Source organism: Sciurus carolinensis, chromosome 15, assembly GCF_902686445.1.
Source record: "Sciurus carolinensis chromosome 15, mSciCar1.2, whole genome shotgun sequence".
Taxonomy (NCBI): domain Eukaryota; kingdom Metazoa; phylum Chordata; class Mammalia; order Rodentia; family Sciuridae; genus Sciurus; species Sciurus carolinensis.
In genome coordinates this window covers 63249701-63272345 of record NC_062227.1, presented here as the reverse complement: position 1 = coordinate 63272345, position 22645 = coordinate 63249701, and the positions used below count along the sequence as shown (strand labels likewise).

The following is a 22645-nucleotide window of genomic DNA, read 5'->3' as shown; positions in this document are numbered from 1 at the left end:
TGGTCTTTAACTTAGTGCTTCTATTTCTTTACTACAAAAAGCCTCATATACTTTAGGTCCTACACTCAAACAGACGTTATTTAAAGATACTCAAGATATGCCACTACATGAAGAGATTAACGGTCTTTCTATAATGATACTCCAATACTCCAGGACAGAGTTTCCAACATTGTAGAGACCCTATGCCTTACAAGAGAGGTGAAGAAAGAGGATGCTTTGCCCTTGACTGTTGACACCTATTCTTCCCATGCTCAATCATCTTTTGGGGCCTACACAGCTGCTAATTGGACTCTGTTGATTATTTGCTCATCCTTAACACTCTTTTTTCCTTGATTCAGTGTCATCTCCCAATTATCTTCTTATTTTTTTCAGTTTTCTTCACTAGATATATGAAGGCCTAGAAATCTCTATGAAAAATTCAAAGGAAAGATCTTTTACTCCTGTCTTCCCTTAAGTTTTTTTTTTTTTTAATTTGGTTGTGCCATTTAAAAAAAAAAGTAAGACAAACTTTTTACTTTTTTCCTTCTGACTCCTCACTCCCAAATTTTTACTGAGAAATCTCAACTATACAAAAAGTGCAAAGAATAGCAGAAAGATTACTTAACAAACATATTTTCATATTTCCCTTGTCAATGTGAACATCTACATATATGCCGTATAGACATGCATATGGATATTTGTACACACATGTATATATAGGCATCTTATTATTTATGTTCACTGAATAATTTAAAAACAGCATGACAGTTCACCCCTAAATAATTTTAAATGCAGAACTTAAGAATAAGGGCATTCTCCTCAAAAACACAATACTAGTGTCACAGTCCCTATCACCAACACCATAGTAATTCTATAAGATCATCTACAATCAAGTAATTTGTATTCAAATAACTTCAATTATCTACAAAATGTCTTTTCTAACTTTTTTCCCCAAACCTGTAAATTCTCAAATTTTATGCACTTGGTGGCTGTTATGGGCTTAATGTCTGTGTCCTCCCAAAATTCATACTTGGAAACCTAACTCCAATATGACTGCAGTTGAAGACAAGGGCCTGTGGGGAGGTAATAAGGTTAGATGGGTCAAAAGGGCAGTACCTTAAGGTGATAGGGCCGTAGCTCTAATAAGAAGAGGAAAGGATAGAAGAGCTCTCTTGCTCCCCACCATTGTGAGAACACAGTGAGAAAGCAGCCATCTAAAGCCAAGAGGACAACCCTCACCGGGGGCAGGGGGAAAAAAAAAAAAAAAAAAACCTTATATGGGACTTCAGCCTCAAAACTGTGAAAAAATAAACTGTTATTTAAGCCATACAGTCTATGGTATTTTGTTATGGAAACCCAAACAAACTAAAACAGTGATTATGTCTCTTTAGTTCCAGAACAACCACCTATTTATTTATTTATACCAGAGATTGAACCCAGGGGTGCTTAACCACTGAGCCACATCCCCAATCCTTTTCATTTTTATTTTGAGACAGGTCTAGTGAAGTTGCTGAGGATGGCTTTGAACTTGTGATCCTCCTGCCTTAGCCTTCTAAGTCACTGGGATTACAGGTGTGCACCACCACGCCCAGCTTTAATATTAGCGTTTAAGAAACAACACAAAGCCAACTGCTTATCTAATGTTCCACATTTTAGACTTTTCCGATGGTCTTTTTATGATGATATCTGTTTTCCTTATAAACTGAAGGTGAATGTAAAGGCTTCCTTAAGCCTCAGTCAACATTCTGGCAAGAATACTCCATACTCCACAGGTGCTGCACACCTCGCACTGCATCACCCAGGAAGCATGTAAGGTCACAATGCCCTAATACCAGTGAGCTTGCCATGGATTAAAGTAGTGGCTATCAGATATTTCCACTGTAACTGTGTGTTTTTCCCTTTAAAACTATATATAACCTATAAAGTAAAGTAATATTCTGATAAGACCATTCTGTTACACAATATTTCACGTGATACTGGTATCCCATGTGATTTCTAAAAACTATAAAATGCTTAAGATTATATATAAATAATCAAATATCAGATCATTGTTAATTTTACCTATTGTTATTCAAACTCTCAAATGCAAAGTAAGATGTATTTTTATCCTAGGTTCATGGCCTTTTCATAGGACTATCCATATTTTCTCAGTCTGTATACTTCCTCTGTACCAGGCAGGCCCCTGTGACTTGTGAACAAAAACAACTCAAATCCTCTCCCAAGAGTAGGCCTCAATTATCCTCCCACCAACAGGGAATATGAGAAGCAGGGACTAAACACTAAATAGCTAAATGTTCTTGTCACAGCAGCAGTGAAGGCAGAAAAGTTTGGAAAGGTTCATTCAAATGGTCAGAGAGCATTTCAGCATCATTTGTCAAAAGAATATGTTCAAGTCAGGATCACAGTATGATGTGCTAAAGTGTCATTAAGATCACTAATTTTTGTTTTGCTCTGCATTTGGCACATATTTATTAAAGATTTGGGGGGGGGGGGCTGAAACATAATGAAGACTTTGTTTATTATAGTGCAATAAGATAGCCAGACCATAAGATATGCTGTCTCAGTCAGCTTTTTGTTGCTGTGAACAAAATACCAGGACAACTTAGAAGATAACAGTTTATTCTGGCTGACAGATTCAGAGGTTCAATCCATGATCCGCCAACTCCATTGCTCTGGGTTCAAGATGAGGCAGAACACCATGGTGGAGGAGCATGGCTCACCTCATGGTAGCTTGGAAGCAGAGAAGGGGCAAGGGCCTCAGGGAAGATGCACCATTATGGGACAGGTCCCCAGTGACCTACCTCCACCTGCCTACTTACCACCCAGTCAGTCATTCAAACTAGGATGGACTGATTAAGTTCCAGCTCTCATGAGCCAATCATTTCCCTCTGAATATTCCTGCATTAACACAGGCACTCTGGGGGGACACCTCACATCTAAGCCATAACACACACTGAAGAAATTACAGTATTCAGATGCTTCCTTGAAGAAAGAAGGGTTTCTGGCATTAAAGAGTTATAAGGGACACAACCTTCTGAACATTTAAGCAGCTAAAAAGATTATACTTTCTTATTTGGGTAGCAAGTAATACATTCTCAATGAACCTGACACTTTAGGACTGCTTTAACGGAAGTTCCAGTATTTAGTTTCAAAAGAACATGTGGAATGAGCAGATGGTAACAGGAGACTACACTCATTTCTTATTGCGAAAACAGCCCTGAGCACATGAGTTACAGGATTTAAAGAACTGCAGAGCTATCTGGTCAAAAATAAATCACAATTTTAAAAGTGATTCATAGATTTTGAGGCATCTAAATCATGTTTTAAACTTCTGCAGCTGCCATTAGGATGTCTGAGCTCTTCCACTTAAGCTCTCTCCATTACCAATTCACATGGATTTCAACAGCTATTGATTAAGCTAAAAGCAAACTATGCCGACCAAGACCTCTTTCAAGGATAGAATCAACTGCAACTTTCTCCTGCCACCCATCTCTCATTTCACCTGCACCTCCAAACATTGCTCTTCTTTTCCCCTCACGAAAAATTCTTGACTGGACACTGAAATGTCTCACTGTGTATAAACTGGATTAAACTACCTAAAAGAAGAAGAAACAAATATGCTTTCCCAAACTACAAGTTGAACTGTCACATTATATCAGGGGAACAGTAAAATATGCTGGATAAAGTGTGAAGGTTTGAGAGTCACACTAAGCAAGGACCCAGCTCTCCCATTTACTCACTGTACATTCTAGAGAAATATATAGCCAAAGTTAGAGTGTTCTTATTTATAGCATCACCTCTGTCACTATATTCTATAGAAAAGAGCTCTTCCTGTCTCACAAACTGTTCTTGAAAGGTAACCAATAACCTCCCCATTGCTAAATCAAGTGTCAGTTCCTAATCTTCATCTTCTTTGATTACCAGCAGCATTTAACAAACTTCATACTCCCTCCTTAAAATACTTCTTTACTTGGCCTCCAAGTCTTCATACTTTCCCGACTTCTACTTCTCTGACTTCAGTTTTTCTTCTTCCTCTTTTTTTTTTTAACCTTTAAATGTTAACATATCCAGAGCTTAGTTAGTCCTTGCACTTCTTTCCTCTAGCAACATTCCTTCCCTCAACGATCTGAAGTCTTTCAGCTTTAAATACCACCTACACATTGACAATTTCCCAACTTCTACCTTAGAGCTCTCTTCTGAACTCCAAACTCACATATCCAGCATCCAGGCAACACATCCTAACACGTTTTTGGACATATCCAAAAGTGAGTCCCTGTCTTTTTGCCCAAAGAGTTTTCCCTTCTAGTATTCCCCACCTCAGTTAATGGCAACTCCCATTTTTATAACTCTAAGGCCCAAATCCTACAATCATCTTTAATTCCTCTCTCACACACACATTCCACATCCCAATCCTTCAACAAGCGCTCCTGGCATATCTCAAAGCGTATTCAAAACCCACAGCCTCCTCAACACCCTCACTATACCCGCTCCATCTGGAATCACCAGCACCTCCCATCCTTGTCCCTTGCAGTCTCAACACATATGAAATGATGCTAATGTAAAAAAACTACATTGTGATCACATCTCAAATTCTTTCTTAGCTTCTCATCTCAAACTATATAATCGCCTATGCTTCATGAGTGAGGTGGCTGTCCTCCCCCTGGATTACCATTTTCCATACGCTCCGATTCCTTGGTGTTCCTCAGAGAGAGCAAGCAGGATCTCACTTCAGGGCACTAGATTTCTTCATGGCAGCTCATCCACCCACTTCAGGTCTCTGCTATAACATCACCTTTTTTGGTGAAGCTTTCCCTGACCATCATCACCAAATTCACCACCCAAACAAGTCTTTCAATCATTTAACACACCACATTTTATTTATTTATCATCTGTCTCTCCTGCTATAACACAAGCATCATGAAGGTGAAAATTTGCATTTGTTTTGTGCTCTACTGCATTACCAGTGCCTAAAACTCCTGCCACATCAGAAAAATTCAAATATTGTTGAAGAAATGAACCAATTAATGAAATACGTTTGCCTTGTTTTAAAAAGAGTTGTATCCAAGCATGTAATGCCTGTAATCCCAGCTACCCAGGAAACTGAGGCAAGAGGATTGGAAGTTCAAGCCCAACCTGGGCAACTTAGTGAGACCCTATCTCAAAACAAAAAATAAAAAGGGCTGGGATGTTACTCAGTGGTGAAACATCCCTCAGTTTGATCCCCAGTACCACCAAAACAAATAAATAAAGCCTATCTGGATTTTAAATGCAAAGTATATCTTTATTTTATAGAACTGTCCCATCAAATAATTTCTCCATAAAAATATCATCAATCATTATAAGTCTCCTTAATTAAATTCCCATTACCATACTACTTGGTTTTCCCCCCACCACCACCCCACTACAAGTTTGTCTATTTTCCTTGCCTTTTCTATTCTGTATGTGACATATAACCAATAAAACAGATCTTAGGACCTATGAAGCAAATGAGCAGACATAATTAAGATCAGTTAATGAATTTCAAAACTGTTTCTTAAAGTAAATAGAGAAATAATTCATTAACATGAACTTTTCAATCCCACAAATGGTGGTTTATTTCTTTTTGAAATAGTTAAATCCCTTAAGGAAGGTAGCCAAATAAACTTGAATACAAAAACAGAAGGTAACTGGCTCATTCTATCATTCAGTTATCACTGACATATACTATCAACATTCAGAGAGAAATATGCATGCATAAAATACAAATAAAATATCTTCAGTGAGAGTGAAGAGCCATAAATTATTACTGCTAGTCTGAATGGAGAGACTGGTTTAAAAAGTCATATATTTTAGAAATTTTGGAAATTTTATATTCCAAAACCACCAAAGAATAACCCCTAGCATTTCAGAAGTTTTTCTGTCCTGAACTGACCACTGCCCTAAAATTGTATTGTTCTATCACTTTATAGCTCCAATTAACTGAAGAAACCATCAGTCAAAAAAACCTGCAATTTCATTAAACATCACTAACTCATTTTTTTAAAAAAACCTAATCATACTTTAAAGAGTTAATATGAACCTTAGAAGATGGAAAGATCTCCCATGTTCTTGGATAGGAAGAATTAATATTGTCAAAATGGCCATACTACCAAAAGTGCTATACAGATTCAATGCAATTCCAATTAAAATCCCAATGATGTACCTTACAGAAATAGAGCAAGAAATTATGAAATTCATCTGGAAGAATAAAAAACCCAGAATAGCTAAAGCAATCCTTGGCAGAAAGAGTGAAGCAGGGGGTATCGCAATACCAGATCTTCAACTCTACTACAAAGCAACAGTAACAAAAACGGCATGGTATTGGTACCAAAATAGAAAGGTGGATCAATGGTACAGAATAGAGGACACGGACACAAACCCAAATAAATACAATTTTCTCATACTAGACAAAGGGGCCAAAAATATGCAATGGAGAAAAGATAGTCTCTTCAACAAATGGTGCTGGGAGAATTGGAAATCCATATGCAACAGAATGAAACTAAACCCATATCTCTCACCATGCACGAAAATAAACTCAAAATGGATTAAGGACCTCGGAATCAGACCAGAGACCTTGCATCTTATAGAAGAAAAAGTAGGTCCAGAGCTTCAACATGTCGGCTTAGGACCAGACTTCCTCAACAGGACTCCCATAGCACAAGAAATAAAAGCAAGAATCAATAACTGGGATAGATTCAAACTAAAAAGCTTTCTCTCAGCAAAGGAAACTATCAGCAATGGGAAGAAAGAGCCTACAGAGTGGGAGAAAATCTTTGCCAATCATACTTCAGATAGAGCACTAATCTCCAGAATCTATAAAGAACTCAAAAAACTTTACACCAAGAATGCAAATAATCCAATCGACAAATGGGCTAAGGAAATGAATAGACACTTCACAGAAGAAGATCTACAAGCAATCAACAAACATATGGAAAAATGTTCAACATTTCTAGTAAAAAGAGAAATGCAAATCAAAACTACCCTAAGATTCCATCTCACCCCAATCAGAATGGCGATTATCAAGAATACAAGCAACAACAGGTGTTGGCGAGGATGTGGGGAGAAAGGAACACTCATACATTGCTGGTGGGGCTGCAAATTAGTGCAACCACTCTGGAAAGCAGTGTGGAGACTCCTTAGAAAACTTGGAATGGAACCACCATTTGACCCAGCTATCCCACTCCTTGGCCTATACCCAAAGGACTTAAAATCAGCATACTACAGAGATACAGCCACATCAATGTTCATAGCTGCTCAGTTCACAATAGCCAGATTGTGGAACCAACCTAGATGTCCTTCAATTGATGAATGGATAAAGAAACTGTGGAATATACATACAATGGAATATTACTCAGCCATAAAGAATGATAAAATTATGGCATTTGCAGGCAAATGGATGAAATTGGAGAATATCATGCTAAGTGAGATAAGCCAATCTCAAAAAACCAAAGGACGAATGATATCGCTAATAAGAGGATGATGACACATAATGGGGGGTGGGAGGGGTTAGAGTTAGGGTTAGGGAGGGGGGTAAGAATGGAGGAAGGAAGGACTGTATAGAGGGAAAAGAGGGGTGGGAGGGGTGGGGGGAAGGGAAAAAATAACAGAATGAATCAAACAACATTACCCTATGTAAATTTATGATTACACAAATGGTATGCCTTTATGCCATGTACAGACAGAGAAACAACATGTATCCCATTTGTTTACAATAAAAAAAGAGTTAATATGAACATAATATAGGTATACATATATTCTTTTTTTTTTTTTTTTGGGGGGGTGCTGGGGATCAAACCCAGGGCCTTGTGCTTGCAAGGCAAGCACTCTACATATATTCTTTAATTGAAGGAAATAAAAACTCCATTTGGACCCTTAGGATTTACTGAATGTAATCATGATGTAGGTTTTTTTTTTCTTTCAACAAATTATTTTTCATTTAGTCAACTAGCTTTAACATCCAGGTATAGGTCAAGAAAAATAAACCATCTATATGGAATTCAAATTCTAAATTAACATTATATTATAGATATATAAGTGGAAACTTAAGTACTATTCTTTTGCATGACAGAATTTCACTAGGTCATCCTTCCTCTTACTTGATTCAGTCCATGATAGTTGGTATGCACATATGTAAGAGTGCTAATTCTTTATAAAGTACTACAATTAAATGGACAAATGGGAACAAAATCTACAAACTTCACTAGCTCATACTCTAACCACTGGGTTTATCTGTTCCAAAAAACAACATTAAATTGAGATGTAATGGATAGAGTTCAGGATGCCTCGGCTCAGTGGTAGAGCACTTACCTAACATGCTCAAGGGCCTTGGTTTCATCCCCAGCTCAAAGAGAGGAGACATGGGAGATGTAATAGATAAATCAGAAATAAACGCACTTCATAGCTCCAGGCCTAACTTTACAACGTTTAAAATTACTTCAAGATATACACTCTATTAGTTAGGACCACAGTACATCAGGACCATCACTATGCATCTAATAGAAAGGCTAAAATAAAAAAATTTAAAAAGAAAGAAAAAAGAAACAGTGACAATACTAAATGCTGGTAAGGATGTGAAGAAACTGAATCTTTCATATATTTCTGTCAAAAAAAAGTAAATAGTGCAGCCTGACTGGAAAACATTTTAACAGTTTCTTCAAAAACTAAATGTATCGTTACCATACCATCTAGTAATCACATTCCTGGGCATTTATCCCAGAAAAAAAGAAAAGTTATATCCCTACAAAAAAAATTGTACAAAAATGTTCATAACAGTTCTATTTGTAATAGCCACAAATGGGAAAAAGCACAGATTTTCAGGTGAATGTTTCAACAACTGTGATGCATACACACTGTGGAATACTATTCAACAATTTTAAAAAAAAAGAACTATGTATACATGCAACATTTTGGATGCATCTCAAGAATTGTCTCAAACAATTTGGAAGAAAATCAGAAAAGATTACACATGATATGATTCCATTTATGTATCAGTCCTGTAATGACAAAATTATAAAGATAGAATACTGATTAGTGTTTACTAGCAGTTAAAGATGACAGAAAGGAGATGGATGTGACAAGAAAAGGGTAACACAAAGGGAATCTCTGTGGCAATGGAATAATTCACTATCTTGATTGTGGCAGTGGTTACAAAAACCTACACAGGTAAAAGGGCACAGAACTATAAATAGGCCTTGACCGACCATGAATTTCTCCTTTTGATATTGTACCTAAAGTTATATAAAATGTAACCAGTGAGGAAAGTTGGATGAAGCTATATAAAATGTAACCACTGGGGAAAGCAAGACCTTTCTACTATTTTTGAAACTTCCTGTGACTCTATATCAAAATAAAGCTAAAATAAAATGGAAAGAATTATTAATGTAGAGGAAAAACATACTATAAAGCCACAGCGTGCTGAGCAAGAGCAGACAAACCAAAGGAACAGGATCCAGTGTTCAGAGTACACATGAGAATTCAGCATGAAGTGTGAGTGTGGTATCACTACCTATGGGAAAAGGAGAAGCCCACTAGGAAACTGGAACTTTCTATGGAAAAGAAACTGAATCACAAACTTGTGACACGTGGAAAGGCAGACTCTGGATGTATTAGAAACCCACAAGTTTAAAAGAAAACTATAAAGTTAGTGATATATAACATGAGAGACTAACTCTGTAACAGAACTGAGGGGAAACTTCTGAAACAAAACCTCTAAAATACAAACCATATTGGGTTTTTTTTTTTTTTTATCAAAATCAAATATGTCTGTTCAATGAAGGATAAGTTAAAAAAAAGTTTATCAACAAATGACTCACTAGGAACAAATATACTTGTAATATTTAAAGGATTAGCATCTAGGAAATACCAGGACTCCTGCAAATCAATAAAGGTCTATGCTATGGTTTGGAGAAGGCTTGAGTGAGTTCCCCAAGGGTTCCTGTGTTGAAATTTAATCCCCATTGTGACATATTGAGGGAGTGGAAATTTATTTGACAATGATGTTAGAGGTGAGACCTTCAGGTGATGAGGAGTAGGTAAAGTTATCAGAATGCAGCCCCCAGGACTGAGTATCAGAGGTCCTTACGAGAAGAGGGAGAGAAGCCCCAAGATACACATAATACACATGCGCACTTCCCGTCTCTGGTCATTTGATGCCTCGCACTGCCTCAGGAAACAGCCAGAGAGAAGGTTATCACCATGCCTGCAATGGTGGCACACACCTATAATCTCAGCAACTCAGGAGGCGGTGGTAGGAAGATCACAAGCCCAAGGTCACCTCAGCAACTAGCAATATCCTGCCTCAAGTGAAAGAATAGAAAGGGCTGGGATGTAGCTCAGTGGTAGAGTGCCCCTGGGTCCAATCCTCAGTACTGAAAAGAAAACGGAAAAAACAAAAGGTGGTGGTTATCACTAGGTGCATTCCCTCAAATTGCACCTCTAGAACTGTGAGCCAGAATAAACCTTTTCATGTTACAACTCACCCAATCTGTGCTATTAGCAACAGAAAATGGACTAACTCAGACTGAAATGTTAAAATAAAAATGGGTAAAAGAAAAGGCAGTATTACAAAAGAAAAAAGGTAAAATGCACATGAAGAAATGCTCAAATTTGTTAATAGTGAAATGTAATTTAAAATCACATTTTGCTTTGCATCTATTAGTCTAGAAAAATTAAGGCACTGTATAACGTCAAACACTGGAGGGGATATAAAGATATAGAAATCCACATGAACTACCTAGGAGTACAGACAACTGAAGTTTGTTCTGGAACATAATCTGGCAGAGCTTCAATTAAATACATGAATATTGTATGATAAAGAATCACATTCCTAGATATATGTCTCAAAGAAATTATTACAGAAATCTAAGTGGTATATTCATTACAGTATTGTCTTTGTTACGGTTTTGTATTTATCACAGTGCTAGGAAATGAAGACAATGTGGGCATCTACAAATAGGCAAATGAACAGAAATAGAGGTACATTCTGAAATTCTGTGCAGCAGAGAAGCAATGGACAACAATACAAATAGGTCTTCAAAACGCAGTAGGAAAAGAAAGAAATTAATATGCTATATAGCAGGACATCATGTGTATAAATTTAAAATGTGGGTACCGAAAGTCACACACGTTTAATAACACAAACAGAAAGATGCATATCACACACCTTAGGTTGCCAATGGCGGATGAGCAAGAGACTGGAGTGAGATTTGGAACTAAAAGGCACTGGATTAAGAAAAACAAAAAGGAAAGGACTTAAACAGCCAATGATGATGACTGGATTGAGTAAGATTAACTCAATCCCTTGCAACTGAGGTTCAAAACAGTCTTTAAGGACTCTCTTCTAACAGCACATCACTAGAACTAATTGTCATCCTACTCTTCTCAAGACATACATGCAAAAACAGACCATTATTTTAAAAGTTTTCACTGCTAAACTTATTATATGGAGAAACCACCCCATTTCCTTGAATTTCAAAACAAAACATCCAAGATAAAAGAAAATTGTTAGATCCAAGACTCACTACCCCCAAATTCCAGTTCCCGCAGTGACACTCAAGGTAAAAACCAATCCCTTTGATTCATCCAGTCACTGAAAGCTTTCAGAATTTAGCTACAGGTGGCAATAAGAAAAAAATTAATTGTATACCTTAGTCTTACTGGTAGGTATAACTCCGGAGAATAAAAAAAAAAAGATAGGCATTCAAATGAATTAATTTCCCTACCATAATCTCTAATTGACATTAACAATGAGTTGTTTATTATCTGTTTATACTGATCCCTTTTCCCAACTTAAAGTAACTAAGATCTGCTATTTTGGAAGAAATAAAGACCATCTTTCATTCTTCAAAATAATGAAGACGTTTTTGACAGATTATTTTCATTTTTGAGCTGACATCCACCTCCACACTACCACAAATTTTCTTATAAAGATCCAAACTACAATTTTCATGTAACAAAATGTCAAAAATAGTTCATTTCTTTCATACAACAGGAGAGTCTTGCCATCTTGTCCACAATATCCTAAGAAACAAATATCGGGAAAGGCTAGTTTGTCTTTTTGCTCTCATGGCAAATGTTAAGGGGAAAGAATCTATATCTGTGCCTGACTAAACCCTGAACTCAGCAACATCAAGATACCAATGCAGCCTATGGTGCAACTGAAGATGCCATAGTTTCACAATATAAGACCCGGCAAATTCTGCACTGAACCTGGCACAGAGACATAGCAAGTGGGTCAAGCATACGTTAATGTACAACACAAAACATATAATCTTTAAATCAAAGAAGGGTGGTGGAGACTCCAAACATAACTTCAAAACGCTGGAACCCATTAGGAAGTGAAGTAGCAGGTATCCTCTCAGACCAGCTTCTAGGGCAAAGGAATAAGAACACGCAAGTGACATATAAAAGGTGAAAGTCTAAGAGACGTTTCAGTACCCTAGGCAAGGGCACACTAAAGAGCAGTATCAAGAAGTAAAGGCAGATCATTTGCACCCCAGAAGCGAGCACATTACCTGAGAGCATTGTCAAATATGCATCCACGATTATCACTATCACCTCACCCCGTGTAGAATGTCCCTGGAGGCTAGGTAGTTGCACATCAAGACCAAAGCCACTGTCACAAGCAGCACATGCCACTCACCAGGCAAGGGTCCCCCAAAGACCCTTGTCAGGACCCCCACACTGCTGATAAAGGTTCCTGTCGGTGGGCCTGAACCTGCAGGCGAAGAGCAGCAGGGATGTGAGAGCTGGCGACGCAGGGGTTGGGACGAGCGTTGACCCTTGACCCTCGACTGCGCGGGCACATCGCGTGCGGGGGTTTCCCGGGGAGAGGCTCCAAAGCCCTCCTACCTGTCACAGCTTCATCACTTGCCGCGATGTGGTCTGTCAGACCAGCCGTGGGCGCCTCAGCAAGGAAGGACAAGGCGAGGGCGTATCTAAAGTGAAGGTGGGGTGCGAAAATCCGGGTGGGAAAACCTTGGGGACTGCAAGCACCGGCCGGTCGCCCTCTCCCCACTGAGGTTGCAAGGTGCCGCTGCTGCTGCCGCCGCCGCCGCCGCAGTAAATCAGCTGACACCAGCCTCAACTGCCGCGACTTTCGCTGCAACTGTCGCAAAAATGAGGGGGAGGGAAGTGCTCACCATTTCCCAACACGCCGTGCCTAAGCAAGCGCGTAGGAGCCGGCCTGTTACCGTGGAGACCGGAAGGCGGCGCAGGGGTCAGCGGTGAGCAGGGAGCGCACGGCCGCCATGATGGTTGTGGGAAGGCGGGTCTAGGCTGTCCTCTCGCCTTCCACTGCCGGTTGGGAGGACCGAGCTGGAGAGGATGAGTGGCAACTCTAGGTCTTTCCTGGGGCCAGGACGTTGAAAGTTTATGCTTGCTCCCCTACGACTCAGTTCAGGGAACTGGAAAATGTTACTCTTTCCTTCTCGCTTCAGAACTTGGCCCTTTCCCGCGACGCAGAGGGCCAGTCAGAGAAGGAACTCTTCTTCGCAATTCGAGGAAGCCCGACATTGTGCAACAACTCTTTTAGAGAATAGGGAATGAATATGTTTTCCGTGTGAACTGCGAAGCCTAATGGAGCGTGAGGTCTGCAGTCCAGCGTGTGTTTGGATCTCACTTCCTCCACTGCACACTGTTAGTGTCATCTTGAGCGTGTTGCTTCCCTGCATTCTCCTTCCATTTCTCCCATTTACAAACCAGGGATAATAACCTCGCGAATCTCTAGGAAATTAAAGGGGTTCAATATAGGTAATGGCTTGTCTGTCTTCTTCCAATGACTGAATGAATGAATGACAGCCAAGCTGAAAACTAGTGCCATGCTGGTGACCAATGATCAATTCTGTTTAAAAAAAAGAGAAAGAAATACAAAAGATATTCATTCTATGGTTTTTGATGTTGTCCTTTGTTTTGTTGTCTTTATAGGCTTACTAGTGGATTTATGGGATAAGTAAGAATCCTGTTGCAGTCCTCAAAAGATCCTGTGCATATGAATCACCTTGGGATCTTGTTATGGTAAGTAGGTCTGAGGTGGGTTCTGCGATTCTGCACTTCTAACAAGCTCCCAGTTGCTATCCATGGCTGTCAGTCCTGGGATCTCACTTTAACTCAAAAAATCCTACTGGATACAGGGCCTGGAGAATGAAGCTAGGGCACCAGAGCAGGGAACAGTCAAGACAGGATAGTAGCCTTGGTAATTTGCCACATGGGTGGTGACTGTTGATTTGGTCAAAAGGCTTTCTGTCAAGTTCCAGACCAGCATGGGTAACTTATTGAGAACCTGTCTCAAAATAAAAAATAAAAAGGACTGGGGATGTAGCTTAGTGGTAGGGTGCCCTGGGTTCAATCCCCAGTGATGGGGGGGGGGGGTTACTGTAATTGTTTGTTATTTCATCTAATGGCAAATCTTCCCTCCCCTTTCCCCAGGTAGACAGCTTCTCCCCAAAAACATATTAGAGCCCTGTCAGTGTCCTGGGTGTCATACTCTTTGTTCCTTCAACAGACCATTTAGCATCCAACTACTGCACTGTACTTTAGGTCTTAGGTATCTTTTTTCTTACATGCTGCTTCTGTTTATTTCTAGAGACCAGATCTGCTGCCACCATGAGAAAAACTAAACCATACTGTTGACCAGGGAAGTTAATAGAGTACTTGAAAATCAATAATTCTGAAGTTGTCTTGTACTGCAAATTGGGATCCTATGATTTTCTTGAATAAATGCTTTATAACCACATGAGTGGAGGAGAAAAATGATGTTAAATAAATGAGTTAATTCCTAAGCCAGGTGGCTTCAATACACATACCTCCTCTATTGTTATGATGAGTATATTTATATCATTAAGTTCATAATTCTCTTCACAATTTTTAAGAACTTTTTGGAAATATAGGAAGCACAGAGTGATAACCACATGGTAATTTAGACTACATTAAAACTTGTTTTGTTTGTGAAGGAAAGCTGTAAGACATCTTTCCTAGACAGAGACTTTTATTCAACAAATATTCATTTAAAATTTATTATTATTATTATTTATTATTAAAATTATTATTTCAAATACCTTTTTAGGAATGCATAGAATAATAGGAAGATTAATGAAAATTTTAATCACTGATCCCTCGCTACCAAGTGTATGAAACTTATCACCACCACCTATATTTATGTAAAACCTCCTGAGTTACAGGGCTGAAATAAATATTCATATGTTAATGACTAAAACATTTCTGATTCAGAAAAATTATATACACAAACACATACATGTGTTTTACATATAACCTTCCTGAAAAATAAGATTTATATCTTCAGTAAGCTGAGCCTGGTGTATTTATTTGAATGAATCATTTATTCTTCTCAATCCAGAGGCATTATATAAAAATCTTACTGAGAAAACAAAAACCTGGCATATTTAGAATCAGGCCCTGCTTCTCTCTGAGACTCAGGCGGTAGAGAATATCCTAAATATTAAGGAGCATATTGGATGCTAGGCAACTAAAAAGAATGACAAATGTCCACTAAGATGTACAAGCTATAGTACACTACAGTATGAGAAATACATAAATAAGGAATAGGGAAGAAAAGACTAACTACTCTGAGGTGGGAGTAAGGAAGTATAATCAAATTAGATTTTATGAAAATCTAGAAAAATGGAAATGATTTAGATAGAATCATTTGGGAAAATAAGAAATCTTTGGCACCAGTATTGAAATGTAAAACATGGCTATATATGCTCAACAGTTAAACTTGGGGGTAGTACAGGGAATGAAGTAGACACAATGGGAAATGTAGTATTAGGGTCTAGCTATTTCTGCCCGATAGGGGGCTCCTCTAACAGGCAACTTTTGCCTTAATGCTCTTTTGGGTTTATTGGCACTTTATCAGGTTGGGCCCAGACCCAGAAATAATTTAAAATTTGGTAAAATACAACAAATTCCGACAATAGGAACCTTTGAATGCCCATATAAGCTTTTTGTACTTTATTCCAAAGACACTAAAAAATAATTGAATATTTTCAACCAATAAATAGAGCAATGCTTTTCCTAACAATGTTGTATTCATTTTTTTATTGCTTTACAGTAAACCACCACAATCTCAGTGACACAGCCACACAGATTTGTTGCTTCCACTTCCAAGAGAAAGAGTTCATGCTCTCTCAAGGCTACCACCACAGTCTCATCTGGAGACTTGACTGGGGAAGAATCTAATTCCAAACTTATACTGGCTCCTTCACTTCCTTGTTGCAATGTGACTAAGAGCTCTGGCTTCTTACTGACAATCAGCTGGAAGTGCCCATCAGGTCCTGAAGGCCACAGTTCCTCAACACATGACCTTATCAAAGGCCCTCTTGCAACATGGCAGCTTACTTCTTCAAAGCCAGCAAGCAGAATCCAGTGAACACAAGAAAGATGGAGTCATACCGACATAGATATAGATAGTAATATAGATAAACATACATATAGATAGTAACCTAAGTAAGGGAGTAGCAGCCCAGTACCTCGGGCATATTCTATGGTAAGCAAGCAATAGGCTTTACCTGCACTCCAGAAGAGGGGGTCATACAAAGATGTGACTTGTTGGGGGTCAGGGGTGTGTCACCTTAGGGTATGTCTGCCACAAATATTAATTTGGCAGCAATGTACCATGTAAGTTAGGTGGGAAATACAGGGAAGGTAAGGAGAAAAGGGAGATATTATTGTTGTCATTTTAACCAAAACTGTATAGTTGTCACCACAAAAGAATAAATCGAACCCATAAGGTAAGGGATAGGTCTTTGATCATACTATAGGCATTAAATAAAATGCAGTTACCACTTTGTCTTTAGAATTTAGTAGCAAATCACCCTGCAACATGCCAACCCTTTCTGGATTTCTTAAGTTCCGTGAGTTCTCCGAAAGCCAGAGGCTTGTTCCTCCACTTATAGATTTCAAAAGCGGGAGAGGAAACACATGGCTCAGCAATGTGACAATGATCTCATTGTCGCTGTCATTTTCTGATTATTTCACATGTGCTGTTCTTTTTCTTCCTCATCTAGATTGTAATTGGTTTGGTATGCCCCAAAGTGCCTAACACTTTGCTAATAATATCCTTTTCTTAGGTTATCCATTCCCCTAAAAGTCACATCATTTAGAGGCTTCATGTTGACACTGAGTCCTCACACTTTATTATGTTGCAGTAAAGAAGCTTAACAAGTGTTCTTTGTGTGATTTTTGTGTAATTTAAACCCCCTTGTGTAATTAAGAGCTTCCCTTTGAGCTTTCTCACATGACATGAAAATCCACTGTAAGATTTCTCCCTATCTCATGACTTCCACTGAATCAAACCATTTCTTTCCAATTAGTAGTTTTTCTTTTTCTAGAAATATCCTTAGTTGCTCCATATTCAGGTCTTCTATGAAGGAGGGAAGATTGGGAGTGGATTACCTCAACGAGATTCCAGGATCCACGAGGGGAAATTAGGATAATAAAGGAGATGATGAATGCCCATCACCAGTGCAGCAATAGGAGCTCAAGATCATCCTACTCACCCTGTTCTTCAAGGTTTCCCTTCAGGAAGAGAGGAGCTACAGAACCTGGAAGAGATGCATCCCAAATCTATGTGGAGAAGGGAATCCATGCAGTACAAACAGAGGATCGTAGAAGACACAAAGATGCACTGTCCAGATTCCCCTTCAAGGAAAAGCGACTCTCATCTGACAAGAGAGTGGCTTTGGTCACTGTTCTTTCTTTGGCATTGCCTCAGTTTCCCAGTTGAGGTCACATTATTTTGAGGGGCAGGCTAATGAGTAAATGAGCAAGGAGAAGGTAGCCAGAGGCAGGCTCTTCCTGGGGAAAAGGATTAAGGCTTATTGGCTCTTTCTGCCCCAAAAGGGAGTCTTTTTACAGACCATCTGCCCTGGAGCGCCCTCTTGGGTTAGTGAAATCTGCTATAGCCTCTCTGATCAATCCTGCCTTTTCCTCTTTCCTCACACAGTTGTTTTTGCCCAATAAACTTTTTGGACTCACCGCTGCACCTGTGAGTCAACTTCCCAACTTGCTCCATGGAACAATCTTAACAATTGATAAATCTGCAGTCTTCGTTGTACTTCCTTTTGCAGTTTTTCTTTCAGTTTCAATTTTTTCACCCAAAAAATTGGGCAAAAGTAAAGACCAAACAAAATTTTAATGAAAAGAGAGATTTAAGAGACATAAGGAAAAAAAAAAAACTGGAGATACTTTATTTTGATATTGATTAAAATAAGTTACAAAGTAAATCAGGAGAAAGATGGGAAATTCTAACACTAATGATAAAAAGAAGTTTTGTAAACATATTAGGTATGATATTAGTATTTTGAATATGATTTTTTAAAAAGGATTCCTTCTACACATGCTGCTTGAAATGCTTGTGGATGAAATTGTACGATGGTTGGTATTTATGCCACAGGAATCTGAGGTAAGGGGGATACTGGCAATAGCACCTTAACTTTACTTCATCTTCATAAAATTTGTATTTTGTTTTGCTTGTGCTAAGTGTAATTCATGAAGGTGGAATGTGTTACTTATTCAACACCCACTGTTTAGGCATTATGAAAATCTGGGCATGCAAGAAATTTTAAAAATCTGGTTCTTGTGGTCAACTTATTCACAGTTGGTACAGACATATATACAACCACCATTGTGAAAACTGATTATCTTGGAACTTTCTACTAGTTGGGGGTCTAATCCCCCTAATTCCAGTATTAATATTCCGAATTTGGGTAGGAAGTATTATTTTTAACATTGTATAAATAATCACCTCTTATTGTAGAAAGCCATTAAGATAAATTTTACTTTTATTCAGTTTCTTCAGAACTTAGCCCTTAGGTGTATTCAGACACATGATACTAAAAAATGGAATGAATGACGAGTGTGTTTGTGTGTGTGCATGCCCACATTTTCACTCCAGGGAAAGCCTGGGAGAGGGCTTTGAACACAGCAAAAGTCTTTATTAGGAGTTTAATCATTTTCTCTGGATCAGTCTTTTCTAGCTAGACACTAACTACACCACTACCACAAGCAAAAAAATGTTCTTGGACAAGTGAAACATAGATTGTTAGTTATGTGTAGATTTTTCTTCTAAAGAATTAATTTTAACAATGGAATGATTTTTTGTACCTCCATTCATATGTTGAAACCCTAATCCTCAATATGATGGCATTTGGAGATGACACCTTTGGTAGGTGATGAGGTTATGAGAGAAGAACCTTTGTCATGGATTTAGAAAAGACAGGAGACCATAGAAATGAAAAGTTGCACCCCATTTTGTACAACCAATCAAAATGCAGTCTGTAAAAATAAAAAAAATTTTTAAAAAGGAGAAAGACACAAAAGAGTTTGCCTCCTCTCTTTCTCCCCATCATGGGAGGATACAAGAAGATAACCATCTGCAAACCAGCAAGAGTCTTCACCAAATACTGGATCTGCTAGCTTCCAGAACTACAAGAAATAAATGTGTGGTTTTTAAGCACCAGGTCTAAGATATTCTATTATCAGTCAGACTAAGGAGGGCAAATCCACAACAAACTCTTTTAAAAAACTCAAAGAAACCAGGTGCAGTTATGCATGCATTTAACTTGTGAGGCAGAGGCAAGAGGATTGCAAGTTGGAGGCTAGATTCAGCAACTTAGCAAGACCCTGTCTCAAAATAAAAAAGGGCTGGGGATGTAGCACCCCTGGATCTAATTCTCACTACAAAAAATTAAATAAAATCATACATCTTTATTGCAGAGGTTGAAGTATTTTGAAATTTATTTCCAAATATCTGGGTTTCATAATAGAAACTCTAGACAGTTTAATGACTTTTTCACCTCATGCAAATTTCAGGAGAAGAAAAATTGTTTTATATATCTGGCAAACACCTCACCTGACCCTTAAAATTGCCAGTGAGTTTCTGCAGTATGTTCCAAGAGAAGAGAGATGGTAATCCTAACAATCCGCACTTCAATATCCTGGTCTTAACCCCAACCCCAGAAAATTGGCACAATTTCTGAGGCAGGTAGAGGAAGAGGTCAGTTGAGTTTTTGTTCTAGTTAGATGTAGCAGGACAGTGGGGATTCAGAGTTAAAATAAAATTGAGTGCTGGAAAACAACAATACTATTTCTTGTGCACAATTTCAAAAACTGATATTTTTATTATGCTTACTGGTCATTCATTTATTCAATCAATATTTTGGACCTACTATGAACATAAAACTATAGAAGAGATATACATATATGATGTATCTCTAGTAAACTATTTGCTAAATTAGCAAAGTGAACCCATGATAATAATGAACTATGATAGAAGGTCTTGCTCTAGTGACTGGCTGGACCTGATAAGAATGGGCAAGTCTAAAGCAAATTATGTTCTTGATAAGCTGAGAGGACTGTCAGGAGTCACATCTTTGAAGTGAAGATATTAATGCATTTCATTACTAGTTTTTGTAAGTGTCTAGTCTTTCTTTCAATACCCCTGAGAGGTGTTTCAAAGTATTCTTGCAATACCATGTACACAGTAAGTGCACTGTAAATGTTATGTATATGGTAGATGAGTTATTAACCAAATAATGTTCCTCAAAATATGAACTCCTTGCATTAGTTACCCTGGGTGATTATTAAAATGCAGAGTCCCACATCAACTCTAGTTCTGAAGAATTGGAATCTCTAAGTCTGCAACTGGGAACCTACATTTTAATGAACTCACTACACTCTAAGAACTATGAATTTGAGGAGATTATGGTTATGATAAAGTGTGGGAATGCAAATAGGTTTCAGCTAGAATGTTGACTCTAGTAGTGGATGCCACTGAATGGATTCTGAGGCTGAAGCAAGATTCCATGGGAAATGGTGCTTCAAAGGCCCACCAATGATAAGCAAGGAAATGAGAAGGGGGCAGTTTATGTGCAGCATATTTGGCATCTCTGAATGTTGCTCTCGAGAATTGAGAAAGTATTCGACATCTGTTTAAGAATAATCACAAGTCATCTTTGCAAAGGTTTTCGAGTCTTTAAGATTTTTCAGGAAATGGGAAAATTTTCAGGAAATTTTTCAGGGTGGCATATACGGATTTCGAAGAAAAATATTAACGGGGGAAAATTCCGCTCACCAATTATTTATTTTTAAGTACTAGTTAAGTGACATGGACAGTCCCATTAACTGTGGCTATCATTTTTGTTTTAGCTACCCAGATCATCTTTGTAGAATTCTTGTATAGGGCTTTTTTTTGCTGCTGTGCCTTCTTTTTTTATTATTATATACTATTTGTAATTATTGAAAAAATTTAGAAAATGTAGATCAAAAAAATATAGACAAGAAAAAATCAGTATTACCTCAGAATAACATCTGCTAAATGTTTCTCTATGCACATACATAAAATCAGTTTCTATATAATGCTGAGTGCAACCCACGTAGAGCTTCACAACTACTTAATTGTATAACTGAATCAACTGCACACATATCTGAATGTCAACCTTTTCATTAATGAAGTAGGGATAACAACCACCTCTCTGCTTGTATATCTGGATTGCTGTGAAGAGCTCTCAGCAGTGTGCATTCAATAATTACCTTTAACTTCTGAGGATTCAGATCCTGAAGAATGTTACAATTGTCATTAAGCTGATTCTAATCTTAATTTGCTGACCCACAGTGGTTTGTGTAGATGATAACCAATTATTCACTTGCTACATCCAAAGGTACTTCTCAATCTTCATCCTCTCAGTCTTTGACCCTTGGCTTTTGTGATTTTCCTTTTGTGATCTCTTGGTTTCTTTGCTAACTTCTCATTTTAATCTCTGCAGTTGTCCTCAAATTTCTACTGTAACCCTTTGCTTTTCTGTATATTTCCTGATGAACTTATCTAATTTAGTGGTATCAAGCATGATTTCTATGCTGGACACTCCCATATGTATATATATCTGCAACTCGCTATTTAATCTTCTAGCCTCCAAATGACATTTAACCATTTTCATTTTTTTATATAAGGCAGAGTCACAAAAGGAAAAAATACATCAAAATGAGTAACTGAGAATAATCTAGTAAGAGGTGTATTAACAAATATGTAGACAGGGTTTTGGAGAATGAAAAGGGTATATTGTTTTTAAAGAGAAAATATAAATAAAGACATCAAGGATTGAGTGGTGGGTAGAAAAGTTTTACGAAAAAGATAGGGACAGGATCCACCACACAAACAGGCTCTGTGAGAGAGAGAATAATGGAGGGGAAAATGTAGTTATTTTTAAACCCAAAGTCTTTTTTTGGTATTAGGAGAGTGAGGTCTCTGAGTGTTGCTGATCAGTGGTAGTATCTGGGCCTATCAGTTAGTTAGGTTAGTGCTAGATGGCTAGAGGTGTTCACTCTATAAGCCCATCCAAGAATCAAAACTTCCAGGTACCTCTGCTTCCTATGGGTGAATACCTTGGGAGTACAGTGGCCATAGTCTCTGCTATTTGTGTGAGGTGTTCAATTTAGGATTCTCTGGTCTAGTCAGGTCTGTATTAGCATCAGCAGCCTTGGTGGCTAGGCCAAGGATTCTCAATTATTACCCTGGTCCTACCAACAGCAAGGAGTGATTCGTATTCCCAGGCCTGAAGATACAAAAGAAGATCATGGTTATAGGAACCTAAAGATGGTAATGAAGCTATACCCTTTGGTGGAAAAATAGCCAACC

General features: G+C 38.2%; 1 protein-coding gene and 1 long non-coding RNA gene across 3 annotated transcripts in view; one reads left to right on the top strand and one right to left on the bottom strand.

Moving 5' to 3' along the window:
* Positions 1-13061, bottom strand: part of Wdr7 (WD repeat domain 7) — a 322806-nt gene extending 309745 nt beyond the window's left edge. The window contains 1 exon segment of the mRNA XM_047526338.1: positions 12847-13061. The gene's annotated coding sequence lies outside the window, so the exon portion shown is untranslated.
* Positions 13062-13233: 172 nt separating this feature from the next.
* On the top strand, positions 13234-19628 carry LOC124965446 (uncharacterized). Of its 2 annotated transcripts, none has more exons than XR_007105173.1 (3): positions 13234-13632; positions 13921-14010; positions 16064-19628. It is a non-coding gene; the product is annotated as an uncharacterized LOC124965446 (long non-coding RNA). The 2 variants fall into 2 exon arrangements; XR_007105174.1 differs by lacking the exon at positions 16064-19628 and adding an exon at positions 14579-16049.
* The last annotated feature ends 3017 nt before the right edge of the window (positions 19629-22645 follow it).